This window comes from Ambystoma mexicanum, chromosome 2q (genome assembly GCF_040938575.1).
Source record: "Ambystoma mexicanum isolate Mex_15411 chromosome 2q, UKY_AmexF1_1, whole genome shotgun sequence".
Lineage (NCBI taxonomy): Eukaryota > Metazoa > Chordata > Amphibia > Caudata > Ambystomatidae > Ambystoma > Ambystoma mexicanum.
The window spans coordinates 80,501,474-80,523,521 of NC_090924.1; the positions used below are offsets into that span (position 1 = coordinate 80,501,474).

A 22,048-nucleotide genomic window follows, 5' to 3' on the forward strand; every position below is an offset into this window, starting at 1 on the left:
TGTCGACGGGATACACCTCCACTTGGTACATATAAAAACATATCCCTTATTTGAACGACTTATTGTGTCTGCTAAGGGGAGGCCATCAGCGCAAGTGCCATGTGTTGCATGTGTGCATGTGTGCATGGGGTTTGGGTCTAGCAGTGGGTTTGACAGACACCAAGCCTCAGTGTTCCTTTCATAGATGGGAAATATCCATTTGCATGTCAGTCTTTCTCCCACCCAAATGGGCAGCCCAGCACCGAAATGCTGCAGCAATTCTCTTCTGAACAAGAGTACCAACAGCAACCCCAGGCAAGTGTCTTCTAGAAAGGATTTGTAAAAGAAATACATTAATGCATCATAAACCCAATTATATTTGCGTAAAAAATACTTTAAAATACATTATCTAGCATTGAAATTGCAAGTGTCATACCATTGGATTGTTTTTGTACAATGTCCAAACATTGGCGAACATATCGAAAATTTGAGTGTGAGCAGATTTTGACGATTGCTACAAATCATTTAAATCTCGAAGTCTACCTTTCAACAAGTTCCAATTTTGGAGGACATGGCTTGTTTGCAATGTTCTGTGGCATTTTGTGTGTCCTGGGAACAAAATCGGGAGCCATTCCGTGAGTATGCATGGCCAACAGTCAATGTCACAACTTTCTCAAATTCCCATTTCCTGGTAGATTGGCTTGGCCACCCATTGTTTTCTTCATTTTGTAAAGGCCATGAGGTAATGAAGCATCCCGAAAGTTCCTGCAGTTTTCGCTTGTTCCCTCACAACGTTCTCGTTGTGCGCAAATACAGCTAGTCTTGTTCTGGCCTACATACCGTCTACTCCGAAATGCAACCTTTTGGGCCTGTACTTTAAGCACATATTATGGAACACTTCCGAATCTCCACTACGACAGAATTTGGTGAGTCCCTTCAGGTCTCTTGAAAGCGTTTTATAGTACAGTCTTCTCAAATGCTTTGTGTGGAGGGGAACATGGCACCAACCACTTCTTGTGTTCCTGCTCCTTCGATATAGGTCCATGTGTACATTTGGCTATTGAAACGTGCCTGTCGGTGGCTTTCGGGTCTATTTGCATTCCTCTGGATTCCAGATGTTCGATGGATTTAATGAAGCCATGTTTCTCCATGTCCACAGACGATGTACATTCAGACACCTGCATCGCAATTTTTTTACTTTCCATGTCTTGAAAGCAGGTAAGTGCAGTACTTAGCGGAAATTCCTGGACTGTTGCACTGTCCGTCGTCAGCTAGCCTGATACTTTTGCCAGAGAATGCACTGTCCATTGACATCTGTTCGATTTTCTAGGCATGACTAATAGCGGGGAATAAGAATTCCCTCTGATCTATTTTTTTTCTTTTTTCCCTCTGGGTTTTAGCAAGGAACTCTAGTCCCACAAATTGACAGAAACTGGAAATCTTAAAAGTCTATCTGCTGAACAGTAAAGCTGCTGAACAAAGAACATTTTCAGCAGGCACTTTGCTGAGCATCGGTTGAACAGACCATGAGAATGTGTTTTGAAGGTGGACACAGCTGGGCTGGATTTTCAGGTTGGTGCCTTGTAATACATGAGAGAAATTCACCAATGGCTCTCCGCATATGCTCCCTCTTAATTTATGATCACATTTAATCATTTGTGCAATCTTTAGCAGGCAGCAGTTGAATGCAATGTATTTTTTCTCCTTTAATAGCCAATCATCTTGTAGTACTGAGTTTTGCGACTCGCCAGTGGTGGACAATTCCCTCAAACTAGGCATACTGAAGTCGAGATCTTGAGCAAATCCTTCAGTCAATTGCGTTAAAGCTTCGGTCTCTGTTAATTCAGGTTGTGATATTTCCACATGAATTGGAGAAACGGGTAACAGTGAAATGTTTGGTGGGTGGAACATTTTTAGATGGTGTAGATTGTGTCAAAGGGTCTGCAAGAAATTGCCATGCATCTTCATTGTCTTCAGTTTCATCTGGGCGATTTTGAACAAATGAGCAATGGTCCATGTTGACCTTTTATGGTTCGCAGGTGAGATTCCATTCATTTTCTGGCCACTGGACATATGCATCACAAGTCTGAATATTGACTGGACCACGCTGTGCCTCAAATAGTAGTTGCTCTATTGTGAAATCTGTTTGGCAAGGAACATCTTTGGTTTCAGTTGTTGTCGGAGTCTTTATACTTTGGGCCCCTAACAGATTTATAGAAAAACATGCTCAATGTATAGCAACCATACAGAAGATATGATTTTCCAACCTAAAACATAATATGACTCGAACATCTGCTTAAAGAATTCTCCAAAACAAACAGGTTTGCTCTTTGCACTTGGTTTCTTAATTCGCTTCGAAACCGTGGCCTTCGCTTTGCCAACTGCAACATCAAGCTGAAAAAATAGCGTTTTTATATGGTTTAAATCAAGCAAATTTCTTTTTGACTCGGACACATGTACATATCTACAAACAGAACCAACTTGACGGACTTCAAAACAATACAACGTTATAAAAAATGTATTCCCAATCCAATGTGATGCTCAATTGTTTTTCATATTAGGTTATGTATACCTCTGGTCCATGTGCCTCTTCTAATTGGAAATCTTGAGTGCATGCCTTGGAGAGAAGAAAAATAAAAAAAAGTTAAATGTCAATCAAACTGAAATGTAAAATCGTTCATCGCACAGAGCACTCCTCGCAGTTAAAAATAATTGCGAACATTATACTAAAAGGTTTGTTGTTGCAACACACAGAGAACATTCGTATGAACATGCCCTCCATAACTGCGTGATTTGGTCATAATATACATTTCAGATTTCACCTGATAACCTTCTGAAATGACACATGGACTTGATCTGAGATCACCCTGCAAAACACAGTGATTAAAATGTTGTCGTCTTCAAAAGTATTTTGCTTTGTAATGTTTTCTTTAGAATCTATTCTGCATTAGGGAGGAAGTGTTATGTTAGAACCAAAATCTGAAAAGTTTGGAACAGTGCAAGGTTGCATGCATTTCGGTCTCAAAGTATATCTTTTGTAGCATTCACTTTCATTCTAGCAAAGAAACTGCAAGTATGCATACCTCATACTCAAGACCTGTTACAAAGGAGGAAGTGATTGTAGTCGAAGTTTCATCATCCACCTATAATATAGTACTTGTTTTAATACAGATGAAAATGCAACATTAAACTGAAAATATGAGATGCAGGCGATGGTACAAACTGAGACACCCATACATGCCACTTTGTGTAAACAACCAATACTATACATAATTTTCAATATGTTTAAATTCCAAGCATAAAACATACATGTATTGTTCATTCGCATCTAAAGGACTAGTACAATATAAATAGGCAAGTGAGATTGATGTTGACTCAGAAAAAGTAATTGATGAAGAATCTTGCTCCTTCATTTTCAGTACCTTGTCAGAAAAGAGTACAATGGAAAAGGTACATTAGTATTAGAAATGCGGCCACATCCAATGCTCTAAAATATCACTGCACCATTGGGATATTGGACATGTTGGTGGTTTCGTCACTGGTGAGGGTCTGTGCTTCCATCAGTGAGCTCTACGAAAAGGACGACATGTCAACCAACCCATTTCGAAAACATTAGGCGACTTTTAAAGTGTAGTATGGATGTTTTTTACTAAGGGTCACATTTCACTCAGTGTCTCGAAAGCGGGCATGGAGAGAGTAGTCTAAAGTGTAACATTTTTAAATTTTGGTGATTCTGGTAACTAGGGAAACTGGAGTAATACAAAATTGATGGACATAAACACTGAACACTCTAACCTGTTCATGAAGTTAACTTTTCAATATACTATTTTAAATTAATCGAGAGAGCATTGACAAGACCTATTTATACAGACCACTGTCCTACATACCAACAAACATAAAAAAATCATCATCCACTACACAGACCCGAGAGCCCACAATAGGGGCACTCAGTGAACTAAGGAGGGCCAGTTCAGTTCCTGTTTCCCAGTCCAAGTGCCCAAAAAGTACAGAACTATGATAACGCTGCACACCTGTTGATTTGTGTAATAAACTCCGTAATCATGTTTGGTTTATTATTGTTATGTTTAATAAAAGCCACAAACTTTTATTGCCAACACAAAAAAAATCAATGAGTCTGCATAATTTTGTATGATGCGTAATGTATACTTTCAATGCCACACAGAGGCTAGCTAGTCAACAGCTTGTGGCACTTTGAGCGTCCACATCCAGCCAGCTGCCTTGCAAGCGCATGGTCTTAAGTGCAAAGTGCCATCGATGCTGGGAAGGTAAAGAGTGGTATGGATGGACTTGCAGAGGGGAGGCTGGAGACACTGGGTCTGGAAAGACCATGTAAACAATGGTCCCTGTGCGGAAGATATCCCTTTGAAGTGTACATGGTGTTTGGCAACTTGAGTGTTCCCACCCACCCAGCCCCCTTGGGAGTGCACGGTCATAGGTGCGAACTGCCATTGATACCGGAGGGGGGAGGATGTTAAACAAGGCGTTGTGTGGCTGCTGAGTAACTGATGTTCCTGGTGATTGACGTGAAGAGGCAGCCAGTATATTAATGTAGGCCAAAGCGATGTAGCAGCAACACGATGTAGTACCAACCCAACTCTCTCCTGCCAGATTCGGAACAGGTTGGGGCTGGACTGGCTCCCAACGCCACGGTTGCCAATTCTCTGATTTGTGTGGTGTCAGGACAGTGCAAGCACTGGCAGAGAAGGCCTAAAGATGGTCCAAAGGGTTGACTTGCAAGGATCTTGATGAAGGAAGAACAGGTTCCAGGAGAAGGACGGCTGGTACCACAAGGAAGGAGTGCAAGTACAGGCAAGCAGGATCCCAACAAAGGCACAAGCAGGAAAGTGACAAGAGACGAGAGGTCTCCCAGGGAAACAAGGAACTGAACCACTGAGTGGGGAAACCGGGAACCAAGGGAAGGGAACTGAAAGGGCAATGAACCCCAGAGAAGGAACAGGAACCAAGATGCAGCCCAATCCCGGGCCTTGGGCAGAGATGGAGAGGGGCCCAGGAGAAAACCAGCCCAGAGATCTCAAGGAGAACAAAAGGAATTAAGGCAGAGCAAGAAACAAGGAATAAACACTGACTGGAGTGGGAACGCGATCAGGGGTCTGACCGCATTGAGACGCGGTGAACCACTGTTGGCGCAACCTAGTTAAAGGCCTGGGCCCATAACGAGGCTTGGAACGCAAGCTCTCGTAACCAGGCATGCTGTGCTTGCGCAAAGCTCTGGGCACGGGAGTCTGCGCATGCGCAGTCCCGCAATCATGGCTGCACCCGGAGTGCCGGCGTTCAGGTCCCCGTGGACACGTGAGAAGCACCTCTGAGGATCGAGCCTCCATGTTGGGGCCTGCAGGACCAGGCGGCCCCGCCTCCTGAATCCTGTAAGTGGCGGCATGACAAATGGATGGGCATGAGGTGAGCACAAAAGGGCCTGAACACTGCTGAAGTGACACAAGGGACAAAGGGACACTTTGAGTTGTACATGGTGTTTGGCATCTTCACCTTTCCCACCCACCCACTACTGGAGGGGGGATGTATTGGGACGACGTGAGCGCAAAAGGGCACCAACCATTCTTTCATGACCCTCATAAACTATTCATATATGCTCTGTTGTATTTTATTTAGTTTGGTGATGTTGATGGCACAAACAAACTACAAATGGTATACTTGAGGTTGCAGCAAAGTGTGTGAAAATTCTGCTGTCACTGGGGAATTGGCTTCGAATGGCTCGAACGACACAGGCTGGTATTACTCATCGAACACGGACTCCATGCCTCCCATGAAGCCACCATGTAAACGAACGGTAGGCCACCCGCCTGTACCACCTGTGAAAGAGAAACATAAATATTGAATGAACCAGATAAGTGTACCAACTTACTTGAAAATGCATCCTAAATTTGATGTAATAGTTGCTCTTGGGAAAGTAATTTTCTGGAAACATGTACTTGTGCTTGGAAGTATCGACACATTACAAAAGTGAACACCCATTCAAGCCAGAACGGTTTGGGCCATAGAGAAATATTGTTTTTTTTTTTAGTCGAAAGTGAAATACACGTATGCGATGAACACTGATTTGCAATAAGTGTGAGAGAAGTGTATTCAATTTACAGACTAAATTCATTCGTCAGTGGTCGATCAAAGTTACGACAATGTAGAACAACATGAAATGTTAGTCATTTCAGTGGTCAAAAGTACAACACATCTAGAGTATACTTATTCGTTACTTGGATTGCGTGGGCGGACTGTTGCGCGAAGTTCGTGCATAAGCACCATCATAATCCTCAACACGGACCTTGTGAGGCAGACTGCCCTGAAGTCATGCAGCTCGATAACTCATAGCGGTTGTGTGTCTTCTTTGGCTATGTAGGACAAGCATCAAGAGTTTTCTTGGCAGCAGCAGTTCTTCACCTCGGTTTGCATGACCTTGCAACGATTGCAGGTACACCAGGTGGAAACGTCTTCCATGCGACTAGGCTCAGGCTCTGGTGATTCATCTTCCCAACTATCGTCCGATTTTCCCCATCGTTTCCGTGTCTTTCTCTTTCACTTGATTCCTCTTTGGAATATTCTGGCTCATACTGGTAGGGCTGTGTTGTTGCCATAGTTCCTGACAATTGAATAAGTACAAAATGCAAAGTCAGAAAAAAAAATGTTTTGTTTGTATGTAGCAACTACTGGTAAAGAATGAGAAGATAATACATTGCAATGTTAGAAATACCCATGGAGCAAATAAATGCACAATCTATGACATTTCGAAATTATATACGTTTTGTTGAAAACATTGATGCATTATATGACAAATATTTAAATAAAACGCAAGTACTGAGTTAAATCAGTTCTGCTGGTGTTAGTACCTGTTTGCGGGGCGTCGTACTAGGAAGATAGCTTAACAGAGCAGAACCGAGTCACGGGCAAAAGAAACTAAATACAGTGAGACTATTGAAAAAGAAACTGCAATGTTGTCTGCTCAGAAACCGTTTGTTTATACTTGAGGAAAGAGGTGTCCTGACATTTACATGGAGACACGTCCTATAGGTGCATTGGTGTTGTCAAAAGGGGCGTAAGCATCTACAAATGTCAGTTTGAGGGACGGGCAATCTGTATTCTTGCCGCAAGGGCACTTGAACTTAGGGCGATTAAATAAACTGATAAGCTTACCCTAAAATGGCTGCGCCCAAGACGTTGTTTTCGCATGTGTAAACATGAGGAAAACTAAAGTAAGATGCATAGGAAAAAATGTAAGATCGATTACAGTATGCTTAAAAATGCATGCCTGAACAATCGGGACAATAACATTTTTGAGCGAACTTACCCTTTAATATCAGAGATAGTGTGATACATTCTAGTGGAGTCTGGAGGGAACTAGAAGGGCACAAGAACTATTGTGAATAACAGATAGAAAAGCACTTTGAGTCACAGAACCAGGAGAAGGGATTAATATTAATAATAATTGTTGAATCAGAAAGTTAAAGGTTGTAAACTACAGTCAAGAGAAGGTTGGACTTGTGGAGTTGGGGGAAGGGAGTCCTTCTCCTGGCATTTTGTCTTCAAGAAGAACTGTACTGAAAAAAAGACTCTTGGACATTGCCCTATGGCTGATACTTACTGAATCAGGAGAATGGAGTCCTTCCCCTGGTATTTGCTAGGTTTCTTTATGTTGATTAGTGGTAGTGCTAGAGTAGAGTAGATTTGTGGACAGAGGACCGATGTTCATTTGGACTTCCACCCGGATGACGACTATCCTAGTTAATGTTTTGGTTAGGTAGGGACCACCCGCTAGAATTTGGGGAAGGTAGGTGCTTTCTTTAAATAAAAAACATACTGAAATGCCAACTCTCTCTCCGACTCCTCACTACAGCACGCCTCAATGTATTCCTCTGTTCCCATTCCAGATTAATTTATTTTAAAGTCCTTAAAATATTATGCTATATTCCTGTTTGACTTGCAAAATTCAAAGCTGATGGCAGCATGGAGTGTCCCACATGTTTTCCCCTCCAGCAGATACTTTACATAGGATTTGGAGCCACCCAGGCTAATCTTCCTTTAGGGAGAGCAATCCACTATTGGAGCTGACATCCCAGACACTCCTGTACAACTTGCACTGGCAGAATACCTCCCCAGTTACATCAGAAAGGTTTCTGTCCAAACACGTTGTTTCTTTAATTTAGCTTGTTTAATTGCTAAATGCATAATTCTTGAACAGTGGGTAACTAAAGCTGCACCTACTTATTAATTTCTCAGAGACCTACCATGGGCCAGTATGTGATGACGTACACTAAAGACCTTTCAAAGATACAGAGCTGTGGGCTGGATGAAGCAACTCTGCTGCCTCAATCTTGTCTGTATATTTGTTCGTATGCTCCTGTATCACTTGTGTATTTGAACATTGAATGTGTTTTTTGTTTGTGATAGACTGGTTACCTCTGCTGGAAATTGTATGCCATTTTAGCATAATATTAAGCATTTAAATAAGATTTGAATGAATGTTGCCTGCAAAATAAATTGGTACATGAGAGGCTCAGCAGCTTCTTTCTTAGTAAGAATTAGTCCAAGCGCACCATTTTTGCTGGAAACAAAATTTAGAAAAACACTTAATTGCTTAGAATGATGTTCATGAACCTGTTTTGTGCTGGTGAGCTGCTGAGCAGTACACATTCATGCTCAGAAACATGTGCCAGGTTTTTTGTGTGTAATTATATGTGTGACAGTTTTTACCCTATTTTTAAGGTTACACCTATTAGCCATTGTAATTGCCAACATTCTATGGCTAATGGCTTTGAACCCATTGGATACAGCTGTGAGGGGTCAGAAATGTGAGGACAACTTTGTAGAGGTTTTGCATAAGATCCTATTTTATTAATTTATAAGGGTTTGATTGATAAACGCCTGACTATCCCTACACTGAAGATTTCCCTGCCAATCAAAATAAACTACAGGAAACTCTGAATCTGTCTCACACACCTTTACATACAACAAACATATATAGGGAATATATGGCCATTCAAATATAATATAAATCCCAATTATATCCACATAAACGTAACAACACTTTCTCTTTGTAATCCGGCTAATCTTCCCTTCCCCAGACTTAAAACGGGGATTTGTATCGACAGTTCAAGATTAGGAAAGTTCTGTGTTACAACAAAGTTCTGGTGATAAGGTTCTTCTTGCTCCAAAAGTCTCTCACTTAGACTTTCCAGCAGTTCCAAAGAAATGACAGCTATACCTCTCACTTTTAGCAAAGTGTTCAACACGACTTCTCACGAAACAAAAACACTTCCACAGTTCATCTTTAACAACAGCAAGGTTTTGCCAGGATGATTTCACAATAATGTGCAAGAGATTGTAGTGGCCTTGCCACTTCAGTCTTTAACCACAACAGAGTACTTCAACAACTTTGTCCTGGCCAACTAACCTGCCAGGACTACTACTACTAAGTTCCTTGCCCTGGTATACTCGCCTGCCAGGGCTGACCGGTCCTAACAGTACAAGTACTTCTGTGGTAAAGTGAACTTTAAACAGCCTAGTAAAGTCTTTTGACTTTGAACAACAGCAATAAATTCTTCTGGAAGGACATGCAACACATTGGTGCTGTGCATGCCACATGCCTGCAATGCAGGTTATGCTCCTCTCCCCCTGAATGTTTGCTATCAGGAGGGCTGCTCTCATGCCACAACAAAGTATTTTTGCTTTTAACAATATCAGTATCAACTTATGTATGGGCTACTTCTTCTGGGAAATCATGTAACACGTTGGTGCTGTTTGTTCCACCCTTGTGGTTGCCACATGTAATGCAGATTATGCTGATCTCCTCCTGAATGCTTGTATCGGGAGGGCAGCTCCTCTACAACTCTTGTATTCTCACACATGTCAACCTAATGCTGATAATGGCTTTTTAACCACACTTGCTCTTTTTAGGCCTAGACAATACTTGTTTGGGTCTTAATTAACTGTTGCCTCCTCCTCTTTGGCAATAGGGGTTACAATTGGATGGCTTCTTAATTGCATTCTATTTGTATTTGCAAGATTGGTTGTTATCTTTCCTTAAGATCACCCTCTCTGGGCGTTGGCAATGGTGGTTATTACCTTCTTTCAATATTGCTCTCTTTGGCTTTGGCGATTACTTGGATAATAATAACCACCTTGTCTATTCCCAATGTTCTTATTCTGCCACTTTTAACTGCTTTGTATCAGATCGGTATGCAAAAGTATTCTTAGTCTGCCACTTTAACTTCTTTATTCAGTATTCAATATCATCAATAACGGGCATCGGGCTATTACGGAGCGTTCCGGGGTCACACCATACTAGTGAACCCACTGGGTGCTGCATATGCGTCCGCTCGCTCCGCTGCCAGCGTGGCTTCTGCTTCCTCCCCTTCCTGCTGCACGGTAAACTGCTTCTTTCTGCAGCCCGCGACCCGCTGAACGGTATGCCGCTTCTCTCTGATTCACGCGGCATGCGCCAATCAGGAGAGGAGCGTTCTCGCTCCAGGAGTACTCCGGCACTCGCCTGCCACCGGAGCACAAGTTACTTTAGGAAAGGCTTTTCAGATTAACGCTTCCCGCAGCACAACTGCTGCTCAAGGCCATCGGGAGGAAAACTTTCTGAAACGCTTCCCGCAGTGCAGTCTCTGCACCCAGGTTCATTAAGGGTAGAGGCCCTCACAAAACCGGCATCCGCTTCACAAATGGCGGTGGCACTGGTGTCTCTGCTTTCCTTCAACTTCTGCTGCCACTGCAGTGTGGTGTCGTGATAATCCACCCGCTGCTTTTCCTCCTGATACTACTTCTGTGATTCCCTCTCCCTCTCCTTATGGCATGCACATGAGGGGGCCCTTTATACTTGCCAGTTCCTTTCAGGTGTGGGTCATTAGAATCACTAGACTGCACCTTCCAGTCTAGAGCCTCCAAATCCCTCTTCCTTGTCCCAGTACTTTGGGCATTGTGGGACTTGGAGTCCCCAATGTCCAAATTACCTTTTTCTTTCTGAACATTTATAAATGTCTATGCTTCACTTCCATTAATAATTACCTTTTTAATAGGAATTTTAAAAGGAGTCGATGATTGGTTTGGAACCAAAGGAGGATTAACTTGATCAGATCTTAAGATGGTAATGTTCTGATGTCCACATTTAACGTTCTCTTGTTGATTACAAGGGTTCTTATTATAGATCTGGGCAACTTTGAGGGGGTGCTTTACTGCTGGTAAATGATTGATTAGGACAGTTTTCACAACACCCATGATGAATAACCTTTTGAACAGGAAATCTCAGACATTTCATATTCTGGCATCACTGACCTCTCTTCCTCTGAGGAAGACCAATACTGTGTCTCACCCAACTGAGCCTGCCTACTCCCTTGGGGCCCTTCTCCCAGGTGATCCTCCCTGCTAATACCACAAAAAGTGTTAGGATAAGTTAGCGGCTGTCTGCTCGGGAGAATAGCTTGTGGGCAACGCACTTTCCTTGGAAGCTAGACTACGCAGAGGAACACAGGTTCGATCCCCTGGTCTGTGCTTAGAAACCTCTGGGTATTAAGCACATTATAAATAACCAATTGCAATTCTCCCGGCCACTTGATTTTTGTAATGGAGAGATTTATGTAGACATCCTTTGGAGTTCGGAAGATTTCAGGTAATTCGATCCCTTACTTTGGTTGCAATTTTTGTATTAGGAGGCTGACGGACATTACAGTGTACATGCAATATGTAGCTGTTTTGTATTTCCTTTCTAAATTATGTATTATTTTATTTATATCATGTCCATACACAAGTGTTTCAGAGCGCGACGAAGCAAGGGAGGGGTACAAGGGAGATCAAAAACAACTATCTTACTAGGGCCAGTGAGATTGAGAATGCACAAGTGCAGGGGAGAGGGAAGGGGGAAAGTGCAAGGGGGAGGCGAGGAGTGGAAAGTACTGAACAAGTGATCAAAAACGACAGTGCGGAAAGCAGGTGGCAAGTGCAAGAATTAAGCACAGACAACAGGTGTCTGATAAGTGCAGGTAAGGGGACTATAGGGTTGCAGATAGACCCAATTGCAAGGGTTGCCAGGCGGCAGAGCGGGTATGCAGCTGGGTGGGCAGGGAACTGGGCCTGAATTCAGAGGTTAGCCAGGTGCCCAGTGCAAAAACAGGCAGATTAGCATTCAAGAGGAAGAGAGAAGGCAGAAGCAACAAGGAAGGTCTTGAGGTGCTTCCGGAACCATAGATGGCGCTCCTCAAGTTTCAGAGATGTAGGGAGGTTGTTCCAGAGGGAGGCCATAGCCGATGAAAGAGGTCTACAACAAACATGATGCTTGGAGAAGCGACTGACCCTGAAGGAGTTGGAGGAGCGAAGAGCTTGAGTAGGAAGGTATTTCCGAAGGGAGAGTTGAAGGTATTGCGGACCTAGGCCCCAGAAGGCCTTGTGGACAATGTAGAGGGTCTTGAACTTAATCCTTCCAACCACTGTGCCCCAACGAAGGGAGTACAGGGCTGGAAAGATACGATCCCTGGGCTTGAGGCCAAGGACAAGTCTTGCAGTCCTGTTCTGGATGAGTTGCAAAGGGCAGAGAGTAGTGGCAGACAGATTTAGAAAGAGGCTGTTGCAGTAGTCCCGCCTAGAAAGAACCAGAGCTCTCGAGACAGGGAGCTTCTGAGGGAAGGAGAGGGAAGGAAGAATACCCCTGAGGAGGTGCAGTTGGTAGTTTGACTTCTTAGAGACGTCAGAGATGTGTTCAGAAAAGGAAAGCGTGGAGTCGAAGATACCGTGAGGTTCTTAGGGAGGCCGGCCAGAGAGACTGGAAAGGAAGGTGCAGGAGTGCCGATGAGCAGGATCTCTGTCTTGCTGACATTAAGGCAGAGGTCGTTGGAGTCACACCGCTCCTGGATTGCAGACAGACAGTTAGAGTTGAGAGGGGGAGAAGAGGTGGCAGAGGGGAGCGTGAAAATGAGCCAATTGTCATCCGCAGTCGGTTTACTATTGATATTGTAGAAAATCACCCTGACGAAGAACCTCCGGTAAAATGCATCGGCGTTTTCTGCTTAAGAATTTGAAAAAATATGAACTCCTAATTAAAGAACTTTTTTGCACAAACTTGACGTATCTCGTAATTTTTGGCTGAACGAGGAACATATTAACACAGGATTAACGATGAAAGACATTCAGTAGTGTTGACTACAGTACTTGGCGATTCCCTGGTCTGGTGGATGTTTTCACCCGACATTTTTTTTTTATAGTTATTTTTGTACCAATGCGGTGTACATTGGGCTTTTTCGCGATCATCAACTACTTTACAAGGAATTACGCTTGGATTTCAAGAAATTGCATTAACTCAGTAGTGCCCACCCACACCCCTTGCACTCTGTCGGATTCATCACACAGCTCAATGATATTTTTGAAGCACGTATTTTGCCCTGGGGCCCAGAACTGGAAATAATCATACGCCCCGACCCCTTTTCTGCATACTTCTGGGACTTTGTATACCACTGGGTAGGACCGGATCGTTTTTGTAGTATACCAAAACATTTTTGTCCTTTTTTAAATTTTACACTGGGCCCGGTGCGTGCATGCTTTGAGCCCTATCGCCCCATGCCCCGCCTCTTGGGCTTGCCCTTCAGTCCTTTTCTCTGTGTGGTAGTGATCGGATGCATTTTGCACTGGCAAGCCTTTGCTCACCTTTTTTCTTTGTGTTTTCTTTATTCTCTCTTTCTTGATGTTTCCCAACTCCTTGGGTGTTAAGTAATTTTTCCTTCTGTCTATGCCGGGACAAAAAGGGTGTTTCCTGTTTTTTATGTGGGCGTAACTATTTTGGTTTCAGACCGACATTCACTCTGTCTTGTGCTTGAGCTGTAACACCGTGGGAAGCTTGCGTTTACTGTGACACACTTTGGTCCCGCTCTTTCAGCTCGAGCGCTGCAAGCACGTTTCTCACTGCCCGGGACCAAGTATCTTCATGATTTGATCACTGAGAAGTGGCAGTGACCAGTAATTGGCCTGGGGAGCTCTTCCCAAGTATTCTTGATCACACGAGGGGCCGTTCCTGTCCTAGAGTCACCAAGGCACATCCCAAGGAACCTTGTACATGGCACATTCCTGGTGTTGGGATTAGCCCCCAAAGTTCCCTACTTGGGGGATAATTGCAGGGATGAGGTTCCCCGTTTTGGGGCAAAAAGAATTAGGGAAATGTGTGGCTCGCTCAGTAAGGGTTAATTGAAGGTGCTGTTTGAGGTTCCCCCTTGCGTGACTGAAAAGTACCAGGCCTTTTCCAGAGGATCGCTCAGTGAGGACTTGTCTAGTCATCGATGAAGCCGAGGATCCCTTGGTTATGTTATCATTTTTTCATACCGAAGTACAGTGCAACCGACGCCCAAAGGCAACCTGGCGCTAAGACTGAGATCATGGCAATCAAGAGGGGAAAGAAGATTAAAGTAAAGTTTTCAGAGCCTTCCTGAATTGTAAATGACCAGACACCACACAGAGGGCATCTGGGAGAGAATTCCACAGAATGGCAGCTTTGACCAAAAAAGAACGGCTACCGGTTCTTGCGCGACGGACTCTAGGAATAGCCACAAGAGAGCAGTCCGCAGAGCGTAACGCGCTGGCAGGAACATATGGTCGAAATTTCCGCTGCAGGTACTCCGGGCCAGCAGCATAGAAGGCCCTGTGCACCAAGCATAAAAATTTAAAATGCACACACTTTGCCACTGGAAGCCAGTGAAGGGAATTGAGAACTGCCGAAATATGCTCCAGATATGGAGTCCCAGTGCAACACGGGCAGCAGAATTTTGGAAAACCTGCATGCTGTAACAAATAGTCCGCCTGAGCCAAGTATAAACAGTTACAGTAATCAGTCCTGCTGAGGACCAGAGCAGAGACCACATGGGCTTGCAGGTAAAGAGGAATAAATTGCAGGACCTTTTTAAGTATTTTTATTTGAAATTGAATTGGTTAGGGCTAGTTAAACCTCAAGGAGTTTGTGGCCACCCAAAGGCATGTTTGTATGGCCCATCTTCTGGGCTTTGGCCCCTTGTAACACAGTCAGAATTGCTGCAATCTGCATCAAGGTTGGTGTCATCATTTCCTTAAGAGGGAAGAACCAAGCAGAGTCACATGCAGCAAATCTTCAACCTCAATGGCTGAGACTTGAGATTCATGCCCAAGATCTACTCCTAGCACTTCAGTAAGCAGGGATCCCTCTGTGCCAAGGGTGGAATGGTCGCCCCTTACTGGCATGTTGCTCTCACCCCCCTTGTCACCCCCCACTATCTCCTACACCTTCTCTGTACTATGTGATTCCATTGTTGGAAAACCCAAACTGACAATTGACAATTATAGGGTCCAGGTCCAGACTACCGTTACCTCTACGGCCCGTGATTCACAAAGTAGTAGCAGTCAGGCATCTGAAGACAATGGACCTCATTATTGGTTTGCCGGTATTCCGCCAGTAATTCCTACTGGATACTGGCAAACGGTAATACTGTTAACGGCACTTGGAATGCTGGAATTACCATCATATTCCTAGTGCCGGCAGCAGCGGTAATTCCCCATTCCATGGAGTCCAATAGGACTCTATTGGGGGTGTGGGGGGAAATGCTGGTATAACTGGTATCGGTAATACCATTATTTATTTTTTGTTGCTGCCGTGTTGAACAGCCTAGTATCATACCTTTTTATTGGGTTATATCTGAGTGAAGAAGGGTTTCTAATGCGATGAAGAAAAAAGTGGGAAAAAAGTAGAATTGCATTAATTGATGCAGACCAAGGCCTTAGTGTGGAGCCGTGATTGGTTTCATGAGTGTAGCACCTAAAAGGACCATGAGACTTGTAATGCTTTTTCAGCATCTAGTGCTACAATCGCAGCGGGCAAAGTCATTTTGCGTGCCTGATGTAACATATTACAAAGCAATTGAGTGTCACAAGCCAACTGTCTACAAATGAGTCCCAGTTGTGAAGGTTGTGTAATGGTTTGTAGTTTTCTGTATAAACTATCGGCCCCAATCTTTGTGTAAAGTTTACAATCTAGATTGAGCAGCGAGATGGCTCTATAATTCTCAGGATGCTGAGGATCTTTATTCTCTTTTGGGATTACAATTCTTGATCCCTCAGCTGCACAACCAGTAATTTCCACCATTATTGCAAAATGGTGGAATAAGACTAGGAGATGGGATGAGAAGTTGTGTTCAAATATTTAATGAAAGATGGCAGTAAACCCATCCGCGCCTGTGGCAGAAAGTGGGATTAGGACTTTGATAAGCCCCTTTAGTTTAATTTGAAAGGCCGGGAGTTGTATGTGCTGTAGGTAATTTGTTTTATTAATATTTCATCTGGTTTTCTCTTGGGGGAAGGGGGTTTAGCTTTGAAAACATTATTTAAACCTGTCATTTCATTTCTTGTTGTGATAGTTGTCTTCTCTTTTCATTCAAGCGATTCATTTTCCAGTCACTTTAACTAAATTGTGAAATGGGTCCCAGATTTGTTGTTAAAGCAAAGTTTGTTGCTCTTATTATTTTTAGTCCAGCTATTAACTTTGGTGCTGATAATTGTTCCACATGTCTGTAATTTTAGATGAAAGGTTGTACAATTAGATGGTGGGGAAGAGTTGGATGGGATCAAGTATTTTTCTCATTTTTTGATTTTGGTTTCTAACTTCAGTAACTCGAGGTTTTTTTTTTTTATTTTATTTTTAAAATATGTAAGGAGATGCTAATTGGAGATCCTCTGATGGTAGCCTTCATGGTGTCCCAGACCAAGAAGCTTTGTCTTGGATTGTAGGGTTGTTAACAAATTAGTATTCAATGTCGCCTCTGATCTTGTTTATGCATGTAGTAGAATTTGGAACAGTGTCATTAGTCTCCTTGGTTTTTGCATGTTTGGAGGGTCTGAGTCTATTAATTTGACAAGTATACACGCATGATCTGAAATGACGTTTAACTCAATTATGTGAGACTGGTGTGAAAGAAGATACATTCTTGAATTGTGGGGTTTTACGATCTCCAGATGTCAACTAGGTTAATCTCTGAACAAATGTTTTGAAACATTCAGTGTGATTTTGCAGACTGATATTTTTAAGAGTAGTAATAATTGGGTCTAATGGCAAATTAAAGTTACCACCAACAAATAACATATTGTCTGATGCGATAGAGTGTAAGAATTTGCTTATTGATTCCCAAAATGTAGGAGAGTCTACATATGGGGCATTGTTGATCATTACATAAATATTATGGGGTTTTGGCAGATGACACTGCAACCATCTGCTTGCCTTATCCTGCTCCTGATTTTCTGTTGTGAGATTCATGTTTTGTGATATTAGACACAGAGCTACGTATCCTTTCCCAGATGCTTCAGAACAGGCAGTGTAGTGATGTCAACCATTTGCTAATGTATTCACTTCTTTCAATCCTTTATTTAGATTCATGGAGAAGAATGTCTCATTCAAGATTACAGCACTAGTCTAATGTGTGTACTGAATGATTGAATCCTTTTACGTTTAGTGAAACAACCTTTAGGTGATTAAGCGGCATGTTGTCACCATTGACTGAATTCAACATTATGTGCCTGTTGAACGAACTTGCGAGAATGAACTTTGAATATCAATACATTCCTATTATTTTAAGGGATCTGTTGACCAGGGGCTTTAGAACTTATCAGTAAGTACTGTAAGGAAAGCATGGTATCAAACAGTGTAGACAGACACAAGTAATCACAGTTCAAAGGGGTATATTGAATTTCAATGTGGTTGAACACCTATCTCACCTAAATGTAAGGATGGGAGCAAGCTATGACCATCAAATAATAAGAGTCCTAGTGAAGTCTCTGTGAAAATAAAAGGGCCTGTACTAATAAACCTATTGCCAATCCTTACTTCGAAATATAAAAGGGTGTGCAACAATTGTGTATGCAAAATGGAAAAGTGTTAAAGAAACAATATGTCAGGCTGGTTGAGCAGTAGGCTTCCATTCCCCACATTTTCAGCATGGGGCAAGGCGGCACACTTCAGCTTTGCAAACACTCTGGCTTCTCTGCCATGAGGATACAGTTCAAACCAAAGGTATCACGTCTTTCTGCCAAACGCCTCTTTTCCAATTACAATCTCTTACCACAGAGGGCCTGTCGTAACAAATATCAATGTTCCACTCTTACCAGGATCTTCACCTGCACAAGTTCTCCATTTCAGTATTCATCATGGGTCTCCCTCCTTCAGGCTTGGGCCCCCTTTTTATCACAATGTTAACACTTAGCCTTATCAAAATGTTTACACTTGGCCTCCCTCGTTGGTGCTCAGACCATGGATCTCCCTCGTTGGTGCTCGGACCATGGATCTCCGTCATTGGGGCTAGGACCATGGATCTCCCTTGTTTGTGCTCAGATCGCATTTCCACAATATTCACATTTGGTCTCCCTCGTTCGGGCTCGGACCATGCACTCTCAATTTCCTCTTGACATCCAAATCGAAGACTTTTGAATGTGCAATGGGTTTTGTTTAAACTGTCGCAGGACCACTTTGATTCTTTGTACAATGCTCTGATCAATCTTCTTTCATTTCTACCACTTCTTGGAAGGATACCTTTAAAAGAGACCTTTGAGCACATTTGAGGTGCTGGACCACTCTGTCAACGGGAACGTTTCTTTCCTTCTCAAGTTCAAACATTCATCAGTCATTTAGCTTTACTTGCGTCTTTCATCACATGTATTTAACAATGTTCGTTCTAGCGCTCGTTATGCTGATTGCAACCTTGACTTCAACACAGAGCATTCTTGCAACGCTCTCCGCAACTCACGAGCTGTGTTGATATTCGTGTCGCTTCTTGAAGCCAAGGACGATACCACAGCGGCTGATGCTCCTCCCCGCCTTGGTCAGTTACGCAGGAGGACCTCTGGTATCTCTGACACGCAATGTATGATTCTTCTGCCTGGTTTTCTAGCCTTATGCTCAAAGGATTCTTGAAAGTAACGGTTTCTTGCTGAAAAGGTCAAGGGTATTTCCCTCCTTGAAAACCCTTCTTGGTTTGCTGCCTTTCTCCTCTCATTCAGCTGCCGACTCGAAACTGCTGTTCCTTCGTGTGCTTTGCCTCGCTCCGAGTGTGCTGTCCTGCTCCGCCTTTTATCCGTGTGGGGAAGTTTAATGGAAGTTAGGTGCGAGTGATTGTCAATAATTGCCTGACTTCACCTGACCAAAGTAGCGGGACATGTCAAGGTACACTGCTCGGGTGTGAGTCTGTTTTCTCCCAGAACGGGCTGTCTGTGTGGAAGTGTTTGTGAAGGGAAGGGGGGGGGAGATTGAGGGGAGTTCCCAAAAGGGGGAGCGAGGTAGGAGGGAGAGACTTGGCTATGAGGGTAAAATGAGTAGGGGGACACACAAGACCCTTGGGGGACCCCACAAGTGACTGGGGTGGGTTCTGCTAAAGCTGAAGGCGCAAACACCCTCCTGTATCTATTGTTAAGGAAAGACTGGATCCGAGCATTCGCTTGATCTGAGAAGTGTGCAGCAGATATTAGATATTGGCATATGATTTTTTGATTCACCAAATCAAGTGCCGCTGATGAATTGAGTAGGAGAAGCAAGGCTAGTTTACCTTAATCTTTAAGGATTTTGATTTGTGTCTTGAGGTCTATGAGTGCTGTTTCAGTCCCATGTCTGGGTCTGAATCCTGACTGAGACCCAGGAGGTTATTGGATTTAAGGCATTGCTGTATTTACAAGTAGACTGCTCGGTCCAGGATTTTCACTAAAAAGGGCACCGTCGTGATAGGTCTATAGTTTAAAGGATTATTAGGGTCTAAGGAGGGCTTTTTTTTTTTTTTTTTTTGAAGCGGAAGTACCCTGGCGTCTTTTAGGTTATTGGGTACTGTTCTGTAGTTAAATGAAGCATTAATAACGGCGGTGATGAAAGGTGCAAGTTCCTTCACATCCTCCTTGACAATGGGAGCAGGGCATGTATCTCCCTGACAGTTTGAGGGTTTTAGTTTCCTAATGATGGTCTCAACCTCTTTGATAGAGAGGGGAGGGAAGTTGAATTGAAGTATGGGTTTTCCTAGTAGGAGTAGCAAGTGGGTTGGGGTTAGGGTCGGTTTTGGAAATGAGAAGTTTTTTAGTTTCTATTTTGTTTTTGAAGCAGGGTGATTTTGTCTTGAAGCGCGTTCTGGATCTTTGTACACCATTGGATATCTTTGGTGCAAGTATCTGGTTGTAGGACAGGTGATTCTAGCTCTTTCAAGATATTAAAGAGTTCCTTGGTACTGGATTTGGCTTTGGATATGCAGTCATTAGAATTGTGCCTTTTAGCTTGGATAATGGCTACTTTGTAGTCAATGGATGCTAGTAAAAGGTGATCCTTATTATCTGCAGTCGAGTGCTTTTCCACCGGGACTCTGCATTTCTTTTTAATTTTCGTAAGGATTTAATGTGAGGGGAATACTATGTATTAAGGTGAGCACGCCGTTTGGATTTTTGCGTAGTTTAAGCACTGCTAGTATGTTGATGGCCTTAAGGATAGTGCGATTTATAGAGGTCGACAAGGGCTGTAGGATCAGAAGGGGTCGTGGTGGGGTTCATGATAGGTTGAAGTAGAGGAAGTATTTTTTTCAATGGCTAAATTCCATTTGTTTCTAGTGATCGTGGCTGGTGCTTGTTTTTGCTGATTAGGTGCAAGGTTTTCTTTTATGACGAATGAAATTAAATGGTGGTCATACCATGCACACGGATTGTTGGATTGGATATCTGTTATAATTGAGGTCAACTAACCAATCTAGGGTTCTGCCTTTGTTGTGTGTTGTTTGCGTCATGCAGTGTGTGAATCCTAATTCAGTGATGGGGCCTCATTAGGACCCTGGCGGTAATGGTTTAACGGCGCCGTAAAGAGCGTCGGCGCCGTTAAACCATTAGCGCCTGATTACAAGGTCCCTTAGCGGGTTGGAGGCTTTAACGCCTGCTTTTTGCAGGTGTTAAAATCCAACACGCTAAGGGACCTTGGAGCTAATTACGGCAACCGTAATTTACGGTGCCGTAATTAGCGCCTTCCCCATCCCCATTATGCCCTATGGGGCGAAATGGGAATGGGGAAGGGCAAATGGTGAATGGGGAATTACCGCCCCCGCCAACCTTGTGATGGGGGTGGTAATTCCGCCATCCACCATGCCGGAGAACGGCATGGACCATGGTGCTAACAGCACCATGGTCCAGCGCCTGGGTCGTAATGAGGCCCATGGTGTCTTTAAGGAGGGCGCAACCTTTTGTGTCCTTAGGGGCTAGGAAACACAGGTTGAAGTCACCAAGGATGATGAGTTGTGATTTAGTTTTAGTGTTGGTTGAGGGTAGATGTGAGATATCATCTTTAAAAGTAGTGATCGGCCCTGGTGGTCGATAGATTAGGTGGATGGTAATAGTACTTGAGGGTGATGTAGGTAGTTTGATGGATAATAATTCTGCTGAAGGCATAGTTTGGTGGTTGATACTTCTAAGGCCAAGAGACGTTTTAAGGATAAATGAAATACCACCTCCCCCCCCCTTGGAGATGTTGGAGTCTCGATAGTGTAATTGTCGGGGATAGCAAGGGCTAGAGCTGGTGCAGATGCTGCATGGAGCCAGGTTTCTGTAATAGCTATAAAGTTGAGATCATGTGATGTTATAAAGTCTGCCATATCTAAAGCGTGGGCTGGCAATGATCTGGCATTAACGAGGGCCCCTTTGATTTGGGAAGATGGGTATCCCGCTTGCAATTGGATTGTGATTGGTTATGCTTAGGTGTGAGGGTGATGGTGTCTACGTGTATAGGTGAGTTGGTTGCTGAAATGGTACATTTGGAAGTCGAGGTGATATTAAGCAGTGGGAGTCTAGAGCCTAGTCTATGATTCCTATGTACAGAAGCTCCCAGTCGATCTGCCCTTACTGTGACTCGCCTTGCTGAATGCTCTTGGATAGAAAATTCTCTTGATGGAGTTTTGGGCTTTGTCGAGTGCCGTCACTGTGATGACAAATGTACTCCGCTCTTTGGCGAATGCATTGCCAAACAGCAAGCTTGCTGCTGCTGGTCTTGTCTCAAAGGTAGTTAGCTGCCCGTGCTTACTGT

General features: G+C 43.4%; 1 protein-coding gene across 5 annotated transcripts in view; it reads left to right on the forward strand.

Moving 5' to 3' along the window:
- DECR2 (2,4-dienoyl-CoA reductase 2) overlaps positions 1-22,048 on the forward strand; it is a 224,344-nt gene that overhangs the window by 89,796 nt on the left and 112,500 nt on the right. For 2 of the 5 annotated variants that reach the window (XM_069646891.1, XM_069646890.1), the window contains exon 2: positions 1,380-1,551. The exons of 2 other annotated variants lie outside the window; for them this stretch is intronic. The gene's annotated coding sequence lies outside the window, so the exon portion shown is untranslated. Of the gene's footprint in view, positions 1-1,058; positions 1,198-1,379; positions 1,552-22,048 lie in introns of those variants that run through there. One more of the 5 variants, XM_069646889.1, reaches the window with a different exon arrangement.